Here is a 23,158-nt window from a genome sequence, read left to right on the forward strand (position 1 = left end):
ACAGGAAACCAGTGTGTGGCATTAATGTGGACGACGCAGAGAGGCTAGCACTTGCGCGAGTTAGCCTTACAAACAGACACCCACATGAGTGCCGAGGCTGTAGAGGTAACATCGTAGATTTGTGGTTAGCCACGCTGACCACTTATCCACAAGGGCACATATATACTAAGGAAGTATGTACTTCAGCAATTGTTCAGCAGATTTACTCCCACTTTGGGAAGCCTGTGACTTCATATCGGCACATGGAAACCACCTGCCACCAGTAAATATATGAAGGTTTATTTTCCAAACGGCCTAAGACCGTACCTATGGAGTGACATTATTATTATTATTGTTATTATTATTATTAATAACGTCAAGGCCCACAAACGCACCTGCCCACGTGGGAACATAAGGGTGCATGAATTGCAAATCACCGCGCTTGGGAACTGAAGCTTGACAAACCCCTCCCTCCACCGATCCGTTACCGAACGCATTGATCGTTGTGACCGTCAGACAGACCAAAGTTGAATATCTTAATTAATTTTGATTTCCCAAAGCATTTCCCAGGAACTGAAGCAGATTCAAGGACGGACAGATACCTTCTCCGTTGAACAATGACTTCGTAACTATACAGGATGATCTAGCCCTCAAAAACGACGTAAATGTGGGCTCACCATGAATCACAAACAAATAATTTCCTAAAAAGATGATGCCAAGGCTATAAAGGCACAGGAACCTCAGGTGAATGCATTATGCGATTTTGTTGGTGCATAATCTAGAGCAGAATGTCCGGCACTACGGCGATAATTGTATCATGTGCGCAAAAAAGCAACCCTTGCTCACAAGGGAGAATTAAGACACACCCTCCGCGTCCATCTTGCCTGGACTGTACTTGACCAGCAAATATTAATGAGGTGTGGGTTACCGTGAAGCATCGACTGCGACCAGACCACTCCACGTCACTGCCGAGGGAATGCAGGAGGCAATAGAATGTTTGGGTGAAACACAATTTCCACGTTGCATACCACCAGCAATCATGTGATATTCTGGAGAGGATGAACAACGGCATGGGAATTAAAAGCTGAGTAGGTTAGTCATTCATTTGTACCTGCTCCACCATTAAATGAGATCATGGCTGATATATTCCCGGTCTCAAATCCACCTCCCACCTATTACCCAAATCCCATAACACGCTTTTGTTTCCTCCGAAATATATCGATCTTCATCATCCCAGAAAAACCGAACCCTCAAAGCATGATACAAAAAAAAACATTCAGCAGAACTACCATTCCTAGAAAAAAACCTACCCTTCATTTTTAAGTAAATGCGTTGCTCCGAACCCCATTCCACCGGCTCCAGGCAACCACGAGGACAGGATGAACAACGGGAGGAATTGAGCCTCGACTTGAGATAGGTTTATCCGAAGCACAGCTCGCTCGCTGTCCTCACATTTGGGAGTACAAATTAAAACGTTATTGCAGAACGTCCAGGCTGTGCGTCGAGCCGTTAAAATAAGAAACGTCAAAGAGCAAAACAAGGCTTCCTACGGTGGAAAGACTAATGCCATCGAGGACAATGTGATGAAGAAAGTAAATTTGCTGGTTTACACCCCTGCAGCTGTTTGTCCCCCAAATACTCCCGACCTCATCTCGTGTTCGATAAGTCAGCCCTTCTATTTAAAAGGTGTTATTGGCACTCAGGAAAGCCGGATTGTTGCATGCGTATCAAAAGAAACCTTTGGCCACCATCAGAGATTTCACCAGTTCACGTTTCATAGAACATATAACATTACAGCGCAATACTGGTCCTTCGGCCCTCGATGTTGCGCCGACCCCCTCTTTTACCACCTTCACCAAAGTTTACTAAAATATCTAAACCCCGGAACCTGTAACAATAATTCCTGTCCCTGCTCTAGCCATGTCTCCGAAATGGCCACAACATCGAAGTTCCAGGTCCCAACCCATGTAGCAAGTTCACCCACCTTATTCCCGATGCTCCTGGCGTTGATGTAGACACACGTTAAACCACCTGCCTGCCGGTACACTCCTGTAACCTTGAAACCTTTTTCATGACCTTACAACTCTTAAGCTCCTGTATAATTGAGCTATAATTCAGATTCCCAAAACCCTACTGAATGAGGGCAAATCATCCCGAAGAGCATCAGCAACCACCCCCCCCCCCCCACCCGCCCATCCCTCTCCCTGGTATTGGTACCCCCTGTCCAGGTGAAGACCATCTCGTTTCTTTGTGACGTATTGATGCACTCTGTGTCCTTGACCCCCCCCCCCCCCGGTCCGGGATAGGGACACTCACCGCCCACATTATTCGAAACCTGACACGCCCGCCTCCATCCTCTCCCGTCCCAGAATCAAAATCCAAATGCTTCAATCCCGGCCGAGCCCATTAAGGGGCCGAACTGTAATATCCTGTCTGAGAATGCTCAGGAGGTAAAAGCGGATGGTCGATAAATCAAGTCACCTCCGATGCGCCTGACACAAGGACCTCTGGAACCGCTGATCCTAACCCTAGAAACTACGTTCAGTGCAATAGCAGATAACCTTGTAGTCATAGTGCGCGAACATGGACCGCACCGTAGAGTCAGTTCAGCGACATATCTGTCCAAATGTTGTTAGCTGTTTTCCATCCATTCTATTCATCGGTTTGTTTAAAGCGTTTCCGGACATCGATCAATAATTAGTTTTGACCTTTTATACTGCGTCATCACCCTTCCATGGAGATTGCATGGACTGAACTGGCATGCTTTGCTCGACTTACGTTGGCGAACACGAACTCAGAGGAGATTTCAGGTTCCATTGTTTCATGCGCCAATGCCGACACACGATATTTTGTCACGTTACTTCCAACCTACCGAGGACAAATACCCGTTAGAGAGTCCATAGTAATGGCAACCATGGGAACGCCATGGCCGGAACGTATTCTGTGCCTCGAATTCACAGCATCAGGCCATAATTATTGCCGTCTGACATGTTTCAGCGATCAAATTAACAGTTTGCCTCACACAACATGTTTCAGCGAATCAATGTTCATCTCACTGTCGTGTAGCTTGCAACTGAGCAGCTCTGCGCCCTCCGAATAACTGGCATCCATCACGAACATATCTGTGTCCATAGCTTCTGCCTGTCAGATTCTCAACTCCATGCATATTATCTCGCATGAAATATATCCCGTCACTCGATGCCGAATCAGTGGGAGTTATCATAGACGCCCGTATATGGCTCTCTTAATGCGCAGATGCCAGCTCTGAAACTCTGTAATATAACCGTACTCTACTCTATGTAACTCCTTCCGGTATGTTGTTCACACACAGCTTCTCACCGTGGGCTCTCCAAACAACACACGCCGGAAACTCTGGGACGCATGCCCCTGTTTTCTTCACACACAGCGTGCAGCTGCAAATCACAGTGCCTCTCTGAGGCATCGCGTAATTTTATATACCCGAGATTGCATACATGCCCTCAAGAATGCGACTTATTCTGACACAGGAAAAGCGAACCACTTAAACAGCGCTAACTAAACCAATCTTATTGTTAGGATGAGCCACTACCAGAGATCAAACCATGCCGCCCGCTTAACACACATCTTCCTTTTGTCGTGGAACTAGCCAACATCCCAGGAAAACAATCACATCGGTACGAAATTTAGGGGAAAACAGCTGGTGGCATTAACCACCACTCCAGAAAAAGAAATCCGCCTCTAGAGAAAAAAACGGGAGCGGGGGATTTGCGGGGTAGTGTGTGTGTGGGGAGGGGTGGGGGCCGGGGCTGTGTTGTTGTCGGGCGACAAAATACATTTGTTGGGAAATGCAACGGAAAAAGGGATGCAAACAGGTGTAGCCTTTATGTCTTTTATGGTATGAATGACCTATTAATAAACTGCTTTGGAGTACTCTCTCTAACATGGTTTCAGAAAACCTGGACTACAGACTTCTTTTCGATAGAACAGCTGAATATCGGTCTTCAGTACTCCGGATCCAAATGGTTCGACCCACCAATTGCGGGTGAATCGGAGAATGATATCCGATGGGCACCGCCAATAAGAATGTCACTTTTGGGGTAAAGCAAGGATAATGGGCTCCATGATTGCTGAAAATGAGAGTCACGACTGCGTGGTCGGGATACGCCATGGGTGTTTGAGCTAGCACGGTGAAAGAACTGGAATTGTGGCAGATGTGCTGCAGTACGGATGAAAATGTGATAATTTCAAAACACTCCTCTCTAAAAAAGTAGAATACATTCGGACCTAATTGCCTAACGTGCATACGAACTTCGCCAAAGCAGTCAACTAAGTTGATGTAAAAAGAAACATTCATGAAATTAGAGACCCTACATGCTGGGAGGATATCTCGGATTGGGCTTCCAGAATAACATTCAGCAATGCATCTGCCTCGTGTCACAACTGACCGTAATAGAAGTCATGCTTATGGCACAGGTATATCACGTCTCCTCAATTATTCGAAATTTGGAGATGAGTGGAGACTCCTCTTCTTTTGATTTGATCAAGTTACAGCCTAATTCACGTAGCGATTTGGAGGACGAAAGATTTTGGAACATGAGATGATTTTGACGAACACTCCATTTTTAATTTGGATGTTTTCTTTTTTGGCAACAAAAAATCGGCTAAAGAAGGAATGGTCGGAGAATTATTCAGTATTGAAACGAATCACTAACTGAAACAAACGATACTGACACATGTTTGAAAGTTCAGTTGACTGGTTGTTGGAAGATTATCAACACTTTGGAAAGCTGTCGGATGTGATCACGATGATGAATGCACGTTATTAATATGAACGCAATTGCAAAGTAAACACTTTGCTTTAAATACACAAATCGCAATACTTCGCCAGTAGTGTTGAATCAATGTTCATCTTTGGAGAATCTACCTGATTTCTAATTTGAGGTTTCATTTTCGTATCTACTGTTCCTGTCTTTACAATTCATATGGTGGACCGTAAGACTACAGTTCTTACCATCCTTTGTCGTTTTCAGCTGTCAGGCAGAATCTAATTTTTCTTGCTGTTCTTTGTAGGGAAGCGTTTTTTAGGAAAGCATATATGTGACTGTTGTTTTCTTGGTCCATGGTGGGAGAGGTGGAATGGCCGAAGCAGGGGTCCCCACACCAGATAACGTAAGTCGGTTGATGAGCTGAGGTGCTGTGGGAAAGGGCTTTTGGACATTGGTTACGGTAAGCAAGTTTCAATTCTCCTTGGAGGTGAGGAAATGGATGGGAGAAATTGACACAGGACCATATTGGAGTGGGAGTTAACGGAGCAGGAGATAAAAGATCTGATTGGATGGATGCAGTTTGGGGAGGTAGCAAGACCATATAGGTTTCCGGTGGAGTTTTACAATAAATGAAAAGTTACGTTAGCTGATGGTGCGGATCTTTGAGGAGGCAATAGGTCTTGCCAAAGATTTTAGGGAAGGCATCGATCTTCCTGCTGCTAAATAAAGGTAAGGATCCGACAGAATATGAGTCGTATTATCCCATATCACTTTTGAATGTGGACACAAAGGTGTTGGCGAAGATATTGGGGGAGGGGGGAGGTTGGCGGAGTACCTCCCGCAGGTGATAGGGGAAAATCAAAATAATTTGTGAAAGGGCAGCAGCTTTCTTAGAATACGAGAAGTGTCATGAACGTGGTTTTCGCGTCGGTGGAGGGGAGGGAGACAGAAACAGTTCTGGCGTTGAACGCCGAGAAGGCTTCTGACCGAGTAGAGTGGCGTTATTGGATGCCGGTTGTAGAGCGGTATGGGATTGTGCCACGATTTGTAGGTTGTATAAAGGTGCTGTTCAGGAAGCGGAGAGCGAGTACCTGCACGAATAACAATTCGGGATATGTTTTCTTGACCGTGGGATCAGTCAGGGATGGCCTCTGTCCTCCTGTTGTTCTCGTTTGCGTTTGGGCCTTTGACTACCGCATTGAAGAGTTCGGAGGTGTGGAAAAGGATAGTCCGAGGAGGGTGGGGTGGGGGGGGGGGGAGCTGTTCGAGCATAGGGTATATTCATATGCGGCCGACTTGCTTTCTTATGCAATTTCGAAGGTGGTAAATGTGAGGCTTGAGCCGGGACCTCCAGAATACATAGTATTGGATCGGCCGGTGTTGGAAGCTGCTGCGAAGGCAGATGTTTTAGCTGTCACCTGGCTGATCTTCCGAAGCTGAATCCTGTTGGATTGGAGGTTAGTTTATCCACCCTGTGCCCTGGGTGGCGGGTAGATCTATTGGAATTTGTACCTCTCGAGAAGGTTAAGTTTTACTTGAGAGGAAGGAAGAAAGGGTTTTACAATTCATGGTCGTTATTTATTATGCACTTGCAAGATTTGGATGACATTGAACATTAGTCGGGATTAGGGTGGTGCTTGGCGGTTGACCGTGTACATTATTGGTGATTATGCATGGATCAATTATGGATTCCTGAATTCTTTTCTTTGATGTTTATTTTTTAAATGTTGAGGGTTGCTTTGATGGTTCGTGGGAGGGAGAAATTGTTGGTCAGGGGATTGACATTATATTTGTTCCTGTTGATTCTGTCTTAATGGTGTCCATTTGGATCAAAACGTGAGAAAGGAGGCGAACAAAACATTGTCTTAAAACAATTTGCTTCAGTATTCACAACAGATAAGGACTTTGTGGAAGATGATTCTTGGGAAGGGTGTGTGAATAATCTTGTTCATGTTGGTATCAAAAAGGAGGAGGTATTGCGAGTTGTAAAATGCATGGACAAGACTCCTTGGCCTGACGCGATTTACCCCAGAATACAGACGGAAGCAAGAGAGGAAATTGCTGTGTCTATGACTGATATCGTTGCATCCTCATTGGCTTCAGGTGAGATCCCAGGGAACTGGAAAATAGATAATGTGGTGCCGTTGTTCACAAATGTAACATTGATGATCCAAGAAACTCTTGACTGTTGAGCCTCACGTCGATACAAAATGAATTGTTGGAGCAAATTCTCAGAGGCACGTTCTGTACCCATTTGGAAACAAATGGACTCTATAGCGATAGGCAGCATGGTCTTCTGAAGGGGAGCACGTGCCTCACTAACTTGATTGAATTTTTTGAAGAGGTGACAACGGTGATTGTGAGTGGAGGGTGGTGGATGTTATTTACATGGACTTCAGTAAAGCCTTGAGCAATGTGCCTCATGGCATAATGATACTGGAGGTGAAATTGCACGCCATCAGTGGTGAAATTGAAATGTGGACACTGAACGGGCTCGCTCAGAGAACGCAGAGGGTAGCAGGAGAGTGTATTTTTCTGAACGGAAGATTGTCTCCACGGGCGTTCCTCAGGGATCGTTGCTCGGGCCTCTGTTCCTTGCTTCCTGGCAGCTACAAAATGGAGTAATCTCACGTACATGATGTTGCACGCAACACATTAGCGTACCGGATGCATGAGCGTCCCTCTGTCGCTGCCTCTGGCAGAAAGACTCATCGTTTATATTTAAAGATCGCTTTCAAACTTTATTTCTAATATCTAATTTGTCTCAATGTATTACATTTTATTGCTAAAAATTAAATTAATTTAATTTGAACATGTGCAGCTTCACATTTACACACAAACTTTGTTTTACATACATTAACATTTCTTTAGAAATGTAACCAATTATTAAAAAATTACCATCTTGTTTTGACTTTACAAACTACGACTTTAGAGGAGATGAAGTAACTTGTCAAACATACACAATGTCATACTATTTCTTACTCGTTCCACTGCATTGCACTATCCAAATATCCGAGGCACCTCCTGCCCCTTTCTCACCAAAATATTTAAATATTTTACTTCCTGGTTTTGAGAGAGATTCGACACAAAGTGATGATCATAGGCTTATTCCAGTGTTCACATATGCCAGCCTAACTGACTAACCTCCGTTAATCAGTATTCCTGGAAACCTGGCATGACTTCCTCTCACCCTACCCACCCGAGCCATAACCACTTCCCGACATGTACTTACCGCCGTGGGAGTGCAACCGGACGTTGTGCTGGCCGTTGAACGGATTGACCAAGTAGCCGCATGCTGCATACTGCCGATCGTTGACCGTGGGGCTAGCCGAGTAGCGCGCAAAAGACGAGCACCAGAGCAGAGCACCAAGCTGGGGTCACCGCCGGTGGCATCGCGTCCACGAGAACGCCCGTCAACCTCCTGGCACTCGCCAAACACTGCGCGCGGTGACCAACACATAATCTAGCCGCACGCTAGATTTAAACGTGAGGAGAGATAAAAATCTTCACTGCTGACTTTTTGTCTTTGTAGGCGGTGAACTTCTGAGATGGCGAGGTGTTGAAAATAATCAATTGATTTTGGTGCCCCTGTATCTGTCTTAACTTAGATACCGTCAGCTGCAGGAAATCTTCAGGCGACTCAGCTTCAACTGTGGAGAGAGAACCTACAGCTTTCTTCAACTCCGTTTTCAAAAGAAACTAAAACGTAAAGCCCAGCTCAGCTGCTGGAATCAGCTGCTTACTAGATTTTTAGAGGTCTGGCTGCAGACTGCTTGAAGCCTTTCATTCAGGGGATAACTTCCGATTTCATGCCGGATTGATCGAGTATGAACACATACTTCTGGTTGCTGACGCAATCTTACCAGAAACGACATTAAATGTAGCTTGCGCGTTTCTTCCAGAATATTCTGAAGTGCTCCAGTAATCACTGTCCAGAGCAGGATACAAGGATAATTTCAACGGAGACGATTGGCAGCTAGCCATGTCCATCAAAACGCCATCACTGGACCATGCGACAGAGTACAGTGCCGGAAAGGGAACCCTACTTGTCCAGTTCAAATAGCAACTTGGAGCGGAGGAGGGTGGAGTGTCAAGATTATCATGTTTGAACACTGCCATCAAGAAAACACTGAGCAAACAGAACAGCAGGCGGTATGAGGGTTGAAAAGGACTCAAGGAACAGACAAAGATTGAAAAGTGTTTGCTGACATGTCTCCATTCCTAAAAGAATGGAATCTTAAGACACGGACGTTTCATGATGAAGTATGCAATGTACGAAACACCCACACATGCGTCTCAGCAAGTGACATTATGCAACTCTTATGTCCGGATTTGAGAAGAGTAAAAATGTAACTGTTCAAGAGATGACAAAGTACTTCCAATCATACTTTCTTTTCCAGGAAATATAAACAGTTTGTACAGCAGCCAGTTTGAATAGAAACTCTGATGTAAATATCTTACGTTCTAGGTTATTCATAGAATTTTTAGAATTTGCAGTGCAGAAGGAGGCCATTCGGCCCATCGAGTCTGCACCGGCTCCTCGAAAGAGCACCCTACCCAAGGTTAACACTCCCCCCTATCACCATAACCCACAACACCACCCAACACTAAGGGGAATATTTGGACATTAAGGGCAATTCTATCAATGCCAATCCACCTAACGTGCATATCTTTGGACTGTGGGAGGAAACTGGAGCTCCCGGAGGAAACCCACACACACACGGGGAGGATGTGCAGACTCCACACAGGCAATGTCCCAAGCCGGAATCGAAACTGGGACCCTGGAGCTGTGAAGCGATTGTGCTATCCACTATGCTACCGTGCTGTCCCTAACGTCTCCACAGTCGCAACTAATTGACAGTTCGAGAAAGTACGGGGTAGCCAGCACATATTCGTGCGGCCGTCTCTTAGACTTTCTTTGGCGTTCCCTCCATCACAAATGGTTTGCTTTGTTTTGCACAGTGTCAAACGTGCACTGATTCTCAGCCTCGAACTTCGCCAATCTCTGTTGTTTCAGTCGAGGCGCATGTGGCTTTAGTAGTTAAAAAGGTGAAATATCCTCACAACTGCTAGTTGGCGTTGTGCCGCTCGCTCTTCCATCCATGTTCTTCGACACCACTTTCGAACTTTATATATGTCTGCATTTTTCTGTCCCTCATACAACCATTTCTGGCTTTGCTGTCTTTTGAGCGAAGGATCTCCTTCAACTAAAGGACAAGCACGAGGACTTCCGGTAGCGGCAATGACCAGCTTAGCCTCACGTTCGGAGGTTCCCGAAAAAAACGGACTTTGGGGCTTTTTTAAAGGCCCCCAACGGAGCTTAAGAGGCAAATCCCGATGGGGGAAGAGGCCAAGAGTTTCCCCAGAGGTCCCATGGTGCAGACAAGGAGCGGAGCAGGGAGAGAATCGGGAGGAAAAACTTTTGAAAAAAATCGGGACCTGCAGGACAAAATGGCGGCCAGCGAAAGTTTTGAAGAACTGAAGAAGTGGGTCCAGACGACTCTGCTGAGTCTCTTTAGGATCTGAAAGTGGAGCTGCTGGAGTCCATCAAGGTAACCAACAGGGAACTGATGGAGACCCAGACAGCCCAGGGGGCTGCGATCCGGGAGCTGCAGCAGCAAGCCGCCTAGAGGGAGGACGAAATCGTGGCCATGGTGGGGAAGGTGGACGTGCACGAGGCGCTCCATAAAAGATGGCAGGAGCGGTTCGAGGACTTGGACAACCGGTCGAGGAGGAAGTATTTACGGATCCTGGGCCTCACAGAGGGGCCGGAGGGGTCGGACCTAGGGGCCTATGTGGTGATGATGCTGAACACGCTGATGGGGGCTGGGTCCTTCCAGGGGCCCCTGGAGTTGGAGGAGGACCACAGAATTCTGGCTAGGAGGCCCAAGCTGAACGAGCCACCGCGGGCGGTGTTGGTAAGGTTCCACCGGTTTGTGGATCGTGAGTGTGTGCTCCGGTGGGCCAAGAAGGAGCGGAGCAGCAAATGGGAGAACACGGAGGTGCGGATCTTCTAGGACTGGAGTGCAGAGTTAGCGAAGCGGAGGGCCGGGTTTAACCGGATGAAGGCGGTGCTCCACAGACAGAAGGTGAAGTTTGGAATGCTGCAACCAGCGCGTATGTGGGTCAACTACCAGGAACGGCACCACTATTTTGAGTCCCGGAGGAGGCATGGGCCTTCGTGCAAGCCGAGAAACTGGACACAAACTGAGGGTCCCCCGGATGGGGGATGCTGTGGAATACTGTATTTAGTTATACTGTATGTGCATCTGCTGGGTTTAGGGTATGATGTGGGGTGGCCGTACGGTGGGTGGGGTGATGCCGTACGGGTGTTTTCTTTATGGGTTTTCTAGCAGGAGTTGGGTGGACGTGTTTGGACTGAGGGGTAAACGGGGTGTTTGAGGAGCTGGTGGGGGGGACTGACAATGGGAGTGGCCCTGGAGGAGGCAGGGCCTGGTAGCGCGAAAGCGCGGGCTTTCTGCGGGGTCCCCGCACTGGGAGAGGGAGGGGCAGGGCTTTATTTTCCCGCGCAGGAGCGGGGGAGGGTGGACTGGTTGATGGGCACTATGGGGGAGGGGAAGTCCCACGTTGGGAGGAGCTGAAAGTATGGCGGGTGCCGCCTGGGTCAGCAGAAGATAGCTGGCTCACGGTAGTGCTGTAGAGGGGGGGGGCGCGGCTAGGAGGGGTCCTAGCCTGGGGGGGGGGGGAGGGGAGGGGGGGTTACCGGGCTGCTGCTGAAACGGTCAGGAAGGAGCTGGAGGACGCAGGGAGTGCTGGAGGGGGGGAGGTGCCGCCGTGGGAAACTGGCAGAGCGTGGGACGCTGGCCGGGGGTGGGCAAGGGATGGGGTATGGCTAATCGGCAGGGAAAGGGGGCAGGGAGCCCTCACATCCGGCTGATAACCTGGAATGTGAGGGGGCTGAATGGGCCGGTCAAAAGGGCCCGAGTAGTTGCGCACCTGAAGGGACTTAAGGCGGATGTGGCCATGCTCCAGGAGACACACCTGAGAGTGGTGGACCAGGTCCGGCTGAGAAAGGGGTGGGTGGTCCAGGTATTCCACTCAGGGCTGGATGAGAAGAGTAAAGGGGTGGCGATCCTGGTGGGGAAGAAGGTGTCGTTTGAGGCGTTGAAGGTGGTGGCTGACAGTGGCGGGAGGTACGTGATGGTGAGTGGCAAGCTGCTGGGGGAGCGGGTAGTGTTGGTGAATGTTTATGCCCCAAATTGGGACGAGGCGGCGTTCATGCGGCGTATGTTGGGCCGCATTCCGGACCTGGAAGTGGGGGGCCTGGTCATGGGGGGAGACTTTAGCACTCTGCTGAATCCCCAATTGGATTGATCCAAGTCCCGCACGGGTAGGAGGTCGGCGGCCGCTAAGGTGCTGAGGGGATTTATGGACCAGATGGGGGGGTGGACCCTTGGAGGTTTGAGAGGCCAAGGGCCAGAAAATACTCGTTTTTCTCCCATGTACATAAGGCCGACTCGAGGATTGACTTTTTTGTCCTGAGCAGGGGGCTGGTGCCGAGGGTGGAGGAAGTGGAATACTCCGCCATTGCCATTTCGGACCATGCCCCCTACTGGATGGACCTCGGGCTGGTGGAAGAGAGGGACCAACGTCCACTCTGGCACATTGAGGTGGGGCTGCTGGCAGAGGAGGAGGTGGCCGGGAGGGTCCGTGGGTGTATCGAGAGATAGCTCGAGGCCAATGATAACGGGGAGGTTCGGGTGGGGACGGTCTGGGAGGCATTGAAGGCGGTGATGAGGGGGGAATTGATCTCCATCCGAGCCCATAGGGTGAGGGGGGAGCAGAGGGAAAGGGAAAGACTGATAGGGGAGATGGTGCAGGTGGATAGGAGATATGCAGAGGCCCCGGAGGAGGGATTGCTGGGGGAGAGGCGTAGCCTACAGGCCATATTTGACCTTCTGACGATCAGAAAGGCGGAAGCCCAGTGGAGGAAAGCACAGGGGGTGGTGTATGAACACGGGGACAAGGCGAGCAGGATGCTGGCGCACCAGCTCCGGAAGCGAGACGCCACCAGGGAGATTGGGGGAGTGAGGGATAGCGCTGGGAAGGTGGTGCAGAGGGGGTAGAGGTCAATGGGGTCTTCAGGGACTATTATGGGGAACGGTACCGCTCTGAGCCCCCGGTGGAGGAGGGTGGAATGGGCCACTTCCTGGACAGGTTGCGTTTCCCGAGGGTGGAAGAGGAGCGGGTGAAGGGACTAGGGGCACCGATCGAGTTGGAGGAGGTTTTCAAAGGGATAGGGAGCATGCAGTCGGGTAAGGCGCCGCGGCCGGACGGGTTTCCGGCGGAATTTTATAAAAAGTATTTGGACCTGTTGGGCCCCCTGTTGGTTCGGACCTTTAACGAGGCATGGGAGGGGGGTATTGCCCCCAACTATGTCGCGGGCGCTGATTCCCTTGATCCTGAAGCGGGACAAGGACCCTCTGCAGTGTGGATCATATAGGCCGATTTTGTTGCTGAACGCCGATGCCAAGCTGCTGGCAAAGATCCTGGCCACTAGAATAGAGGAGTGTGTGCCGGGGGTCATACATGAGGACCAGACGGGGTTTGTGAAGGGAAGGCAGCTGAACACAAATTTGCGAAGACTCCTCAATGTCATTATGATGCCGGCGGTGGAACGGGAGGCGGAGAAGGCCTTCGATATGGTGGAGGTACTTGTGGGAGGTGTTGGAGAGGTTTGGGTTTGGGGAGGGGTTTATTCGGTGGGTGAGGTTGCTCTATGAGGCCCCGATGGCAAGTGTAGCCACGAATAGGAGGAGGTCGGAGTACTTTCTGCTGCATCGGGGGACGAGACAGGGGTGCCCCCTGTCCCCCTTGCTCTTCGCGTTGGCAATTGAGCCCCTGGCCATGGCATTGAGGGAGTCAGGGAACTGGAGGGGCATGGTGCGGGGTGGGGAGGAGCATCGAGTGTCACTGTACGTGGACAACCTGCTGCTGTATGTGGCGGACCCGGTGGGGGAGATGCCGGAGGTGATGAGGATCCTTGGGGAATTCGGGGGTTTCTCGGGGTATAAGCTGAACCTGGGCAAGAGCGAGGTGTTTGTGGTGCATCCGGGGGATGAATAGGAGGGGATTGGTAGGCTCCCACTGAAGCAGGCAGGGAAGAGCTTCAGATACCTAGGGTTCCAGGTGGCTGGGAGTTGGGTGGCCCTGCACAAGCTCAACCTCACAAGGTTGGTGGAGCAGATGGAGGAGGAGTTTAAGAGGTGGGATATGTTACCGCTGTAACTGGCGGGGAGGGTGCAGTCCGTTAAGATGAGGGTGCTCCCGAGGTTTTTGTTCTTGTTCCAGTGCCTCCCGATCTTTATCCCAAAGGCCTTTTTCAGGAGGGTCAATGGCAGTATCACGGGTTTTGTGTGGGTGCATGGGACTCCAAGGGTTCGAAGAGTGTTCCTGGAACGAGGCAGGGATGGGGGGGGGGGGGGCTGGCGTTGCCCAACCTCTGTGGGTACAACTGGGCGGCCAACGCAGCGATGGTGCGTAAGTGGGTAATGGACGAGGAGAGGGCAGTGTGCAAGAGGATGGAGGCGGCGTCTTGTTTGGGCACGAGCCTGGAAGCGCTAGTAACGGCGCCGTTGCTGCTCCCTCCAGCGAGTTATACCAGAGCCCGGTGGTGGCGGGTACCCTCAACATTTGGGGGCGATGGAGATGGCACAGGGGAGAAATGAGGGGCTCGATTGAGGCCCCGATACGGGGAACCATCGGTTCGCCCCAGGGAGCATTGATGGCGGATTTCTGGGCTGGCACAGGGCAGGGGTTAGAAGGTTGATGGACCTGTTTGTGGAGGGGAGGTTCGCGAGCTTGAGGGAGTTAGAGGGGAAGTTTGGGTTCCCCCCGGGAACATGTTTAGGTACATCCAGGTGAGGGCGTTTGCTAGACAGCAGGTGGAGGGGTTCCCCTTGCTGCCCCACGAGGGTGCGGGATAGGGTGCTCTCGGGGGTGTGGGTCGGAGGAGGGAGGATCTCGGATATATACCTGGTAATGCAGGAGGTAGATGAGGCCTCGGTGGAGGAACTGAAGGGGAAGTGGGAAGAGGAGCTGGGGGAGGAGATTGAGGAGGGGACGTGGGCGGATGTCCTGGAGAGAGTGAATTCCTCCTCTTCCTGTGCGAGGTTTTGCCTCATACAGTTCAAGGTGCTGCATAGGGCCCACATGACTGGGACAAGGATGAGTAGGTTTTTCGGGGGCGAGGACAGGTGTGCTCGGTGCTTGGGGAGCCCAGCGAACCACGCCCATATGTTTTCGGCGTGCCCAGCATTGGGGGAGTTTTGGAAGGGGGTAGCAAAGACGGTGTCGAGGGTGGTGGGATCCAGGGTCGAGCCAGGCTGGGGACTCGCAATTTTTGGGGTTGCAGTGGAGCCGGGAGTGCAGGAGGCGCTAGAGGCCGGGGTCCTGGCCTTTGCCTCCCTAGTAGCACGACGGAGGGTCTTGCTCCAATGGAAGGATGCCAAGCGTGCCACGCTATATCCCAAGCGTGGAGGCCTGGATCTCGGATATGACGGGGTTCATTAAATTGGAGAGGGTGAAATTTGCCCTGAGGGGATCAGTAGAAGGGGTTTTCAGGCGGTGGAAGACCTTTCTGGACTTCCTGGAGAACGGTAGGGAAACAGGCCGACAGCAGCTGCAACCCGGGGGTGGGGGGAGGGGATGGGGGGGGGGGTAAGGATTGGGGGGAGGGAGAACTGTCCACAAGGGTTTGTGGAGGGTGCTATCTCTCCTTTGTTTGTTTTTTTTCTTTTCTCTTTTTCTTTGTTTTTGTTTCTTCCTTTTGTTTGAAGTTTCTCTTGAAGCGGGGGGGGGGGGGGGGCATTGTTTATGGGGTGTTACCGCGGTTGTACGTTAATAAAGTTAAGGGCATTTTGTATTTTGTAAAAATTTCAATAAAAATTATTTATTAAAAAAAACTAAAGGACAAGCACAATTGTAAATACTGGGGGAAATTTAAGTTTAACTCGCTATTTAGACGTATTTTACGACAAGTTTGATCGAATTCTGACGTACAATAGCTTAGGTGTCTGATTCAAACAGTCGGTTATTTGTTTCACAAAATAACAGCAATAACCCTAAATTCCCAATTCCCCGCAACCACATTTTCCTCCCTCCTTTATACCCGCCACTGCTAACACTCTAGCTCCACCCCTTTGATTGCTGTCCACGACCGGATTCTTTAAGAAAGTGGTGATCGACATCCACAGGGTAAACTTAATATTTTCCAATCGCAGCAATTCTCCCAGGTCACTCAACAATGCCGATACACTGCGTGGCACCGCCGGCGTCCACCCAAGAAGTACACGTCTCCGATGCACCAATGAGGGAAAGCCTCCCCGGAAACCTCATTGAACTCATGTGAGACTGACACCCCAAAGTTTGCCACGAGCAGACATGGCTCCAGTTTGAACCCAATGATCTCCGACATGATTTAAACAGAATGAGACCCAGAACCCAACTAACTTGTGAGAAGACCTAAACATGTGTAAGTGATTCGTAGCGCTTCTGAATATCGCTCATAGCTGCCCTCAACGCAGAGATGAACACGCGCATTCGGGTCTGGGTTAAACTCACCCCATGCACTACTTTAAATTCAAGCCAGCGCAGGAGTAGTTAAAGTTAACTTATGAAGCATTTCACACATATTTCTCCCTCAAGCTTCGGCCCATTCGAAATCCCAATTCCACCACACCTCTTCAAGAAATTTCCCCATCTCCAGCATGCAATCATATTTCTCGCACACCTTCCCACTTTCCCAATCTTCGCCACCGTGACACAGCATCGGGTATTGTAGCACCAACCCACCTGTTTATCGCCATATCTGCAGGAAAACAATTCTAATTCGAGGCGTCTTTCCCATTCAAACGTAGACGTAAATTAGTCTATCAACGCAAGCGGAAATACGATTGAGGGAGGGAGATCGAAACACTCTGGGACACGAATACAAGCCTCGTGAAAACGTTCATTTTAACCCTGTTTACTCGACGAGCCACACTTATTGGGAAGGCATCCCATCTCCTCAGGTCCCCTTTCACCTCTTCCATCAGACTGGACAAGCTCAACTTATGCAACCGTGTCCAGTTGTGCGCAAGCTGAATCTCTAAATAAGTAAACGTCTTGGCCAGTTTAAAATGCAACCTCTCAAGCACTGTCCTCTATCCAGTGAATTTATCGGGGACATCTTGCTTTGGTTCATATTCAATCTATACCTTGAAGATGATCCATTGATTAATGCGATGAATAATGCCTAACTAATTTAGTGGAATTTTTTGAGGACATTACCAGTGCAGTAGATAACGGGGAGCCGATGGATGTGGTATATCTGGATTTCCAGAAAGCCTTTGACAAGGTGCCACACAAAAGGTTGCTGCATAAGATAAAGATGCATGGCATTAAGGGTAAAGTAGTAGCATGGATAGAGGATTGGTTAATTAATAGAAAGCAAAGAGTTGGGATAAATGGGTGTTTCTCTGGTTGGCAATCAGTAGCTAGTGGTGTCCCTCAGGGATCCGTGTTGGGCCCACAATTGTTCACAATTTACATTAATGATTTGGAGTTGGGGACCAAGGGCAATGTGTCCAAGTTTGCAGATGACACTAAGATGAGTGGTAAAGCGAAAAGTGCAGAGGATACTGGAAGTCTGCAGAGGGATTTGGATAGGTTAAGTGAATGGGCTCGGGTCTGGCAGATGGAATCCAATGTTGACAAATGTGAGGTTATCCATTTTGGTAGGAATAACAGCAAACGGGATTATTATTTAAACGATAAAATATTAAAGCATGCCGCTGTTCAGAGAAACTTGGGTGTGCTAGTGCATGAGTCACAGAAGGTTGGTTTACAAGTGCAACAGGTGATTCAGAAGGCAAATGGAATTTTGTCCTTCATTGCTAGAGGGATGGAGTTTAAGACTAGGGAGGTTATGTTGCAATTGTATAAGGTGTTAGTGCGGCCACACCTGGAGTATTGTGTTCAGTTTTGGTCTCCTTACTTGAGAAAGGACGTACTGGCGCTGGAGGGTGTGCAGAGGAGATTCACTAGGTTAATCCCAGAGCTGAAGGGGTTGGATTATGAGGAGAGGTTGAGTAGACTGGGACTGTACTCGTTGGAATTTAGAAGGATGAGGGGGGATCTTATAGAAACATATAAAATTAGGAATGGAATAGATAGGATAGATGCGGGCAGGTTGTTTCCACTGGCGGGTGACAGCAGAACTAGGGGGCATAGCCTCAAAATAAGGGGAAGTAGATTTAGAACTGAGTTTAGGAGGAACTTTTTCACCCAAAGGGTTGTGAATCTATGGAATTCCTTGCCCAGTGAAGCAGTTGAGGCTCCTTCATTACATGTTTTTAAGGTAAAGATAGATAGTTTTTTGAAGAATAAAGGGATTAAGGGTTATGGGGTTCGGGCCGGAAAGTGGAGCTGAGTCCACAAAAGATCAGCCATGATCTCATTGAATGGCGGAGCAGGCTCGAGGGGCCAGATGGCCTACTCCTGCTCCTAGTTCTTATGTTCTTATGTTCTTATGTTCTTATGTTTCATGTTCATGATTCATATGGGAGAATCTCAATTAGATAGGATTAAATCTATTTTTAAGGAAGTTCCAGATGTATTTTTGGAATTCACCCCAGATTCAGCCTTGATCGACGATGCACTTGTTCAGTGATCATGGTCCTTCACGAATCGAATTAAATTTTCTCCAAACATATAATTGCGAATCGTTTATGTTGTGGCTGTCAATGCCAACACATAGCTTGAACATCAAATACACATTTATTCCAGGAAAATACATGTACATTTATCTTACACGTATTCAGTTGACTGATTGTTTTTTTCTTCAACTTTGTTGGTATTTAAAAAAAAAACACTCACAGATATTGTCTCCTACAGATGTTATTTATTTCCCAAAAATGGAAAACGTTTTGCACACTGCTCCGTTCATATCTTGTTCGCTATCTCGGAGTAGGCGATGGACCTTCCATGTTAATGTGTAAGAATTGGAACTAAGTACCTTCCTTTGCTACTTTCAAGTCACGCACTGAGAAGCAAAACAATGTACACATGTTGATTATTTTCAGCATTATACGTAACTATGATAATCAACATAAGATAATGAGGCACAAAATACCTCGTCGGTGACAGGCACAAAGAAGGAACAATATCATCAATGCCGAGTGAATCCCGGTCCTGATTTTTCCCGAAATTCTGCTGGACGCAGCATCAACGCAGGTATTCTCGAAGGTTGGTGTGCAATCTGACACCAGGTAGCAATGCTCGTGGGGATGAACTGCAGTCGGCCGAGTAACGATGCAGTCTGAAAACGGTGTCCTATCGCCAGAATCTCATTAAAGCTCTCTGGAGAAGTGTCCTTCTGTCACCATCACTGTGAAGTCGTGTGTCAATTGACTACCGACAGACGTACTAATTTAAGCAATAACTGACAAGCTCGAGGGCTGAGTAAACAATAATAAAGCGAATTAATGAGACAAGAGCAAGTAGTTCGACGTAGAAATTGGACAATTAGACTAATTTATTGTGCAAGGAGTATCTTTGAAGCCTAAGAATGTGGAATTTTGTCTAGTTGGAGGAAATACGTTTAAGTTTGAGACATGACATGTGAGATCAACCACGTAGAATGTGTGAACTTTCATCTCTGGGGCATCGTGGATGCCTCATAAATTCTCACATGTACCTCAAGTGCTCACAATAAATAAAGTTCAGCTCTGATTTTCATTGCTCGACCTGCGGCTGATGACGTTGTGATGCATGCAAAAGGCTCGGAGTTAAATTGATAGCAAGATTTTAAAGGAACTAAAATCAGCGCGCAAGGGAACGAAGGGAATAATGATTGTCACGTGGTAGGGCAAGAAAAAGAGGCAGGTCTGGCATGCGTCCGCTGTGGTTACGCTCTCAAAACCGTTTTATGTATTGGAATCTGAGGACGGCGCCATTTCCTGTAGTGAACTCAGCAAGAACCAGTTTTTGCTTAAGCAATCAGTTTTTTGTGCAGCGATGGTTGAAAACCTAATGAAGAGCGATACAGTTTGGAGATTCGTTAGTTAGTGGTACGGGCGGCTTTCAGCTGCCGCAGGCGGTGATACTGGAAATAATATTTCAGCCATTGGTGCAAGCTCAGGGAGGTCCCTAAACGGCTACAGATCATGTTAAATGGCAAAGGTTATGAGGAGGTACCTTTATTACATGTTGATACCAACGGTATCGGTAGAATGAATCAAAGGTTATCTGAGCGGCAGACCAAAAAACGCAACCTCACAGATCGTAATCCATGGCTTGAACAAAAATGGGGCACATGAACTATCTCAAGAGTTTTTCAGGAGTGAAATCTATGGACTCCTGGATCACTGGGATCGATTGGGAGGGGGTAATGAGTGTAAGTGGGGCAGTCTGAAAATGAAACAGAATGTGACAAATATATTTGCGGGTGGAGTTTGTAATGCTTTGGGAGATAGCTTCAAATTATTTAGGCAGAGAGAGTTATATCTTGAGCGACTCAGCAAACGAAAATAAAGGAACCTTAACTGAGTCGAGCATAGTTGAGTTCGAGCGGAGTATGGCGAGGCTGGTTGGCATCGACTGTGGTGTTCGGAGAATTAAAGATGCACCTGATGAATTTAGGGAGTACATTGACACCCGAAATTGATATATTGTTGCCAGTACTGTGATTCATTAGAGAGATCAGCCGAGCTGGCAGCATATCAACTTTAGTTAGAACATAGAACATGGAACGATACAGCGCAGTACAGGCTGTTCGGCCCACGATGTTGCACCGACATGGGAAGTCAAAAACTAAAGGCCATCTAACATATACTATGCCATTATCATCCATATGCTTATCCAATAAACTTTTAAATGCCCTCAATGTTGGCGAGTTCACTACTGTTGCGGGCAGGGCATTCCACGGCCTCACCACTCTGCGTAAAAATCCTACCTCTGACCTCTGTCCTATATCTATTACCCCTCAATTTGAGGCTATGTCCCCTCGTGCGAGCCACCTCCATCCGCGGGAGAAGGCTCTCACTGTCCACCCTCTCTAGACCTCTGATCATTTTGTATGCCTCTATTAAGTCACCTCTTAACCAACATGACGTCCATCAGCCTTTCCTCATAAGATTTTCAGTCCATACCAGGCAACATCCTGGTAAATCTCCTCTGCACCCGTTCTAAAGCTTCCACGTCCTTCCTATAATAAGGCGACCAGAACTGTACGCAATACTCCAAATGGGGCCGTACCAGAGTTTTGTACAGCTGCAACATGACCTCAGGGCTCCGGAACTCAATCCCTCTACGAATAAAGGCCAACACACCATAGGCCTTCTTCACAACCCTATCAACCTGGGTGGCAACTTTCGGCGATCTATGTACATGGAGACAGAGATCCCTCTGCTCATCCACACTACCAAGAATTTTACCATGAGCCAAATATTCCGCATTCCTGATATTCTTTCCAAAGTGAATCACCTCACACTTCTCTACATTAAACTCCATTTGCCACCTCTCAGCCCAGCTCTGCAGCTTATCTATGTACCCCTGTAACCTGCAACAGCCTTCCACACTGTCTCCAACTCCACCGACTTTAGTGTCGTCTGCAAATTTACTCACCCAACCTTCTGTGCCCTCCTCTAGGTCATTTATAAAAATGACAAACAGCAACGGCCCCAGAACAGATCCTTGTGGTACGCCACTCGTAACTGAACTCCATTTTGAACATTGGCCATCATCCCCCACCCTCTGTCTTCTTTCAACTAGCCAATTTCTGATCCATATCTCAAAATCGCCCTCAATCCCCAGCCTCCGTATTTTCTGCAATAGCCGACCGTGGGGAACCTTATCAAACGCTTTACTGAAATCCATATACACCACATCAACTGCTCTACCCTCGTCTACCTGTTCAGTCACCTTTTCAAAGAACTCGATAAGGTTTGTGAGGCATGACTTACCCTTCACAAAACCATGCTGACTATCCCTAATCATATTATTCCTATCTAGATGATTATAAATCGTATCTGTTATAATCTTCTCCAAGACTTTACCCACAACAGACGTGAGGCTCACCGGCCTATAGTTACCGGTGTTATCTCTACTCCCCTTCTTGAACAAAGGGAACACATTTTCTATCCTCCAGTCCTGTGACACTATTCCTGTAGCCAATGATGACATAAAAATCAAAGCCAAAGGCTCGGCAATCTCTTCCCTGGCTTACCAGCGAATCCTAGCATAAATCCCATCAGGCCCCGGGGACTTATCTATTTTCACCTTGTCCAGAATGGCCAACACTTCGTCCCTACGCACCTCAATGCCATCTAATCTAATAGCCTGGGTCTCAGCATTCTCCTCCACAACATTATCTTTTTCCTGAGTGAATACTGACGAAAAGTTTTCATTTAGAATCTCGCTTATCTCCTCAGCCTCAACACACAACTTCCCACCATTGTCCTTGACTGGCCCTACTCTTAACCTAGTCAATCTTTTATTCCTGACATACCTATAGAAAGCTTTTGGGTTTTCCTTGATCCTACCTGCCAAAGACTTCTCATGTCCCCTCCTTGCTCGTATTAGCTCTCTCTTTAGATCCTTCCTCGCTTCCTTGTAACTATCAACCGCCCCAACAGAAACTTCACGCCTCATCTTCACATAGGCGTCCATCTTCCTCTTAACAAGAAATTCCACTTCTTTGGTAATCCACGGTTCCCTCGCTCTACCCCTTCCTCCCTGCCTGACTGGTACGTACTTATCAAGAACACGCAATAGCTGTCCCTTCAACAAGCTCCACATATCCAGTGTGCCCAACCCTTGCAGCCTACTTCTCCAACCTACACATCCTAAGTCATGTCTAATGGCATCATAATTGTCCTTCCCCCAGCTATACCTCTTGCCCTGCGGGGTATACTTATCCCTTTCCATCACTAATGTAAAGGTCACCGAATTGTGGTCACTGTCTCCAAAGTGCTCACCTACCTCCAGATCTAACGCCTGGCCTGGTTCATTACCCAAAACCAAATCCAATGTGGCCTCGCCTCTTGTTGGCCTGTCAACATATTGTGTCAGGAAACCCTCCTGCACACATTGTACAAGGAACGACCCATCTAATGTACTCGAACTATATCTTTTCCAGTCACTATTTGGAAAGTTAAAGACTCCCATAACAACTACCCTGTTACTTTCGCTCTTTTCCAGAATCATCTTCGCCTTCTTTTCCTCTACATCCCTAGAACTATTAGGTGGCCTATAGAAAACTCCCAACAGGGTGACCTCTCGTTTCCTGTTTCTAACCTCAGCCCATACTACCTCGGAAGAAGAGACCACATCTAGCATCCTTTCCGCCACCGTAATGCTGTCCTTGACTAGCAGTGCCACACCTCCCCCTCTTTTGCCCCCTTCTCTGAACTTACTAAAACACCTAAACCCCG

Source organism: Scyliorhinus canicula, chromosome 12, assembly GCF_902713615.1.
Source record: "Scyliorhinus canicula chromosome 12, sScyCan1.1, whole genome shotgun sequence".
Classification (NCBI taxonomy): Eukaryota; Metazoa; Chordata; class Chondrichthyes; order Carcharhiniformes; family Scyliorhinidae; genus Scyliorhinus; species Scyliorhinus canicula.